This window comes from Mycetomoellerius zeteki, unplaced genomic scaffold, assembly GCF_001594055.1.
Source record: "Mycetomoellerius zeteki isolate Tzet28-1 unplaced genomic scaffold, Tzet1.0 scaffold562, whole genome shotgun sequence".
Lineage (NCBI taxonomy): Eukaryota > Metazoa > Arthropoda > Insecta > Hymenoptera > Formicidae > Mycetomoellerius > Mycetomoellerius zeteki.
In genome coordinates this window covers 82241-86878 of record NW_017257569.1, presented here as the reverse complement: position 1 = coordinate 86878, position 4638 = coordinate 82241, and the positions used below count along the sequence as shown (strand labels likewise).

The 4638-nt window shown below is 32.0% G+C and overlaps 1 long non-coding RNA gene across 1 annotated transcript in view; it reads right to left on the bottom strand.

The window, feature by feature from the left end:
* The window catches only part of LOC108727900 (uncharacterized), an 11899-nt gene extending 8202 nt beyond the window's left edge, over positions 1-3697 (bottom strand). Inside the window, exons 1-3 of the long non-coding RNA XR_001936866.1 lie at positions 3678-3697; positions 3350-3567; positions 1592-1593 (exon numbers count right to left, since the gene is read on the bottom strand). This is a non-coding gene — a long non-coding RNA (uncharacterized lncRNA). The remainder of the gene's footprint in view (positions 1-1591; positions 1594-3349; positions 3568-3677) is intronic.
* Positions 3698-4638: the final 941 nt, after the last annotated feature.

Genomic DNA, 4638 nt, shown 5'->3' with positions numbered 1-4638 from the left:
ATAAAGACCAATTAAATCAATAAGAGACTAACTGTGTCTGACACTGACTGGCCAACTTATCAGAAACCGGTTTTTGAAGTATTAAGAGTAATGTTTGCGACGCGGTATCTTGTGATCAAGGTGAGCTTCCTAACCATCGGAATAATTAATTATAATTTCAAAAATTTTTTGATACATTAGTTTTACATTTTCTTTATTTCGAGAATTTCAAAATTTCTTTCCCCCTTTTTTCTTTTTTACTGCATTCTTATCTGGATTTAATTCTGGCATTTATACTCTCGAGGTGAGGAAGATCACCATGACTAGTTAATAATTGTTATATTCTATGTATGTGAATTTATTAGTTATCTCTGAAGAAGGCTCAAAAATGAGCCGAAACATGTAAGCGCTTTAGTAAAATAAAGAAGTTTCACGCTACGATAGTCGTGTTATTTGCGCAACATCTCCCGCGCTTGACTCCTACTGCCCTTGTTCTTTCATTGTAAATTAATTTGTTATTGAAGAAAATTAAACATGTAATAATAAGCGTCCAAAACCTCAAGCTACAATTTCTAATGTTCATTTGCATACAAAACAGTGCCAATATTGAAAATATAATAAAAAATAGATTAAGTAGTACGCATGGGGCAACTTTCCCCTATAATGATACGGATATCTGAAAACTTTTTTTTATCATTGATATATTTTTTTTAGAAATATAGTACAGGACATATGACAAATATCTAATATCCGGCCCCGAATTCCGGACAATTACCAAATATCCGGTAATACATTTAAAAAAATATATTAGAGTGATGATAAAAAGTTTTCAGGTATTATTCACTTTATTTCAATATAAAGTTTCGACTGGATATATTGCTAGAAATCAGATATCCAGCAATACTTTTCGCAAATCCGATGCATCCCCAATAATTAGATTTGTAATGCGGGCAGGTACAGATCAAGCTACACAAGAAATCTCCATAGTAATTTTATATGTACAATATAATTTCTTCACAAACTTAGAGCACATCTTTTTTCGGAGAAAGATACGAGTCAGCCTAAACATCTTTAAAATTTTACCAAAAAAATGGCTTTAAGAAGACTTTTACTAGAGCCGCTGAGCGGATGTACAAATAGTGCACTGTACTGCGCAAAGGTGTATTAACAAGAGAGTACGCCATATAAATAAATGTTTCATTCCTGATAACATTTACGGATATTCATTTATGTCAAATTTAATTTGTTTCGAAACGAATACTGTATGTATTAATTAAAAGAATTCGTACAAAATTTGAAATTATTAATCGGATCAGATAGTTTTTTTTATTTATTTCCCAGCGATACTAAAATCTTTCAGTACGTTCAAAACTATACTCTGAGCAACATCAGAGAGAAACACAAATTGAAAAACTGCATCCTCTCTAAAAATATTTAAAAGTTATATTAAAAGTATTTAATTTTAAAAGATTGCTAAATAAAATGCATAGGAATTAGGCAACGAAATTTCCTTTGCACAATGGCGCTTTATACGCTACAGCAACTCTGATCTTAAAGATGTTTTTTTGAAATGTCTTTGAATGGCTTTCAGAAATCAAACACATTTTAAAACGTCTTTACAACACTCTCAGCAATAAAACCGCTCACCTGCGACCAATACGTGGCACTATCGCTAAATGAACGCAGCGAAGTCCTTCTAAATAAATTATATACGACAAAAAGCGCAACATTTTAAGTTGAATACAATATTAAAATGGAACTCTTGTGTTTAATATTATAATTATAAATTACTTCTCTGTAGGATTATATAATGCAGGGTCTACAATAGAAGTCGTAGCGGTCGTAGGATCTTAAGTCGTAGAACATTGACCAATCACAATCGAATATGAGAAGAATAATCAACTGTGATTGGTTAATTTTCTACGACTTAAAACCCTACGACCGCTACGACTTCTATTGTAGACCCCGCATAAGATGTGTAATGTGAGGTCTCTATAATAGAAGTCGTAGCGGTCGTAGAGTCTTAAGTCGTAGAAAATTGACCAATCACAGTTGATTATTCTTCTCATATTCGACTGTGATTGGTCAATTTTCTACGACTTAAGACCCTACGACCGCTACGACTTTTATAGACGCATTGCACGTGATCCTAAAACTCTACAAATTTTTCACAATGCGATGTTCATAAAATACAACCAAAATGTCCCATTGATTCCACAAATAATTCTTGTATTTAATATTAACGTGAAAATTTGAACTCTGAATGATTCTTGCATTTGTGCCATTGATTCGAATTCTTAATAATTGCAACGAGACGTTATAACAGATTGTGGAGTCACGCGTGATTTACCTTCTCGCATAGGGCTACGAAGGCTGCATGAAACCTGGCAATTTCGCGAAGTGTCAATATAGAATGATCTAAATCAAGATCATATATACGATCGGCCATTCGAAAGCCGAGAGACGCAAGATCTTCGATCACCAGAAGCATTGGATTATCATTTTGCATGTAGAGAATCTTCCCGCTCAAGCGGTGCTTTGACCCTAACAACTTATTCATTTTATCCAAAGTATCTGACATCATCGACATTTCAATGTGAAAGAGACCTGCTTGTGTGTCCTGTAACAAATTTATTTAAGATAAACAAGTGGAATTTTAATCTAACAAGCACGTGATTATTTGTGTTATAATGGCTTACGTAAGATCTACATAAAATTTGTGTAGTAGAACGTTTCAAGATTTGAAACAAATGAAGAATATGTTTTCTATTTCTTTAAATACAAAGTAATGCATGTATGTACATTCGCTTTCTTATACTTAACTTATAAAAATCGTTTAATTTTAAACACTCATTACCCAAAAATAATTATCTTAATCTTTCTGTTGAATAGAAATGTACTGCGAAATATAATAAAATTTGTGACAAAATTCTATCTCCCTCTCTCCCCCCTCTCTCTTCCTCTCTCCCTCCCTATCTCCCTCCCTCTCTCTCCCCCCTCCCTCTCTCTCCCCCTCCCTCTCTCTCCCCCTCTTTCATTTCCACTCTCCCTCCCCCCCTCTCTCTCTCTCTCTCTTTCTCTAATCTCCCCTCTCTTTTGATATATATTAGAAACATTGTACACATATTAAATTAATATTATATAATAAAACTTTTCCTCTTCTCTCTCTCTCTCTCTCTCTCTTTATTAGAAACAGTGGCCGCATTTGGAAACATCGCTCAGATGGCTCTCATGAATTAATATTAATGTTAAACAAGGACAAGATGATGAATCCAAGGGATCGGAAGCATCTGAGCGACGTTTCAGAAAGCAGCCATTGTACACATTAAATTACCTTACCATTTTCTGTCGAACACCTTCGTGTTCGCACGAGAGTTTGATAATAATTGATTTTTTCTCTTTAATTTTAGAGCTGAGCGAAAATTCGATAGTAATCCTAATCATGTCGCTAGTGTTGTTGTCACCCTTCATCGTGGCCGTTTCGAAAACATACTGATCACCTGAATCGATTTATCGTTTTCCGACTTTCGCAGAATCTTCTCCACGAAGCATATAGATTTAATCATGTCGATGTTTCTACGGCCATTTCTGAAAATAGAATTGGAAATGAAGAATTTTCTCCAAAAAAAAAAAAAATGTCCTTGCCGTGTTACAAAAACAATTCTTTACAGTAACATATTAAAGACAAAATTTATTACGTTTTCTTTCTCTTTTTCCGATTCCCTCCGCTCTTTCGGTCTTTCGGCTTTCGAGCTTATAGTTGGACGTGCCAAATTTTGTAGTATTTAACTGTATTTCTTGTCTACATTCAAGAGTTTTATATGGGTTTTCCTATTCTGTTAGTTGTAGTTATATTTTATTGTATTCAGTGACTATGCAAAAATGTGTAAGTTAATTGAAATTACGTTTCAATCTTCGTCACTATTATTTCTTAAATAAACTACTTTGTGTGGGTGTTTCTTTGTGTTTGTTTCGAGTATGACACTTCTTTGATCATTCTTTAAACATTTTTTAATTTAATTTTTCAAATATGAATTAATATTATATTTATTAAATATTCTTAAATATACAAATAATGAAATATACAATAAATTTTAAAATATATATAATCTTTAAATTATATAAAGATTGAAAAATATTATAATATTATATTTACACTCTCGCTCTCTGAGAAAAAAAAGTTGCTGTTTCAAAAAAAATTTTAATTGATTCAACTTATATGTGATTACGAGTTGTCAAGCAAATATTTAATTCAGACAAACATGTTTTAAATTACAAGATTTTGATGACATAATTCAAGTCCAGTTTAAGTATATAAATACTTAAACTAGATAATCACTATCAATTATAATAAACGCATTTAGTCTAGTTAACAATTAAATTTTTGCTCAGTGTGTAAACACTTTTCAGTATTTAAATTTTAGTATTTCTTTAATTTAAGAGATATACAAGAATAGTCGTTATTTGCATTAGAATTTTGTATCAGAGGCTCAATTTTTTAAATATTACATGTTAAAAAATGTAAGATTACTTAAAGAAAAAATTATTTATAAAAAATTATTTATACAGGGTGTCTCAAAAAAACGGATCGAAACACAATGGGGACGTAGATTGGATCAAGGGGAACAAAACAGTTTTGTACCATTTTGCAGTTGACAC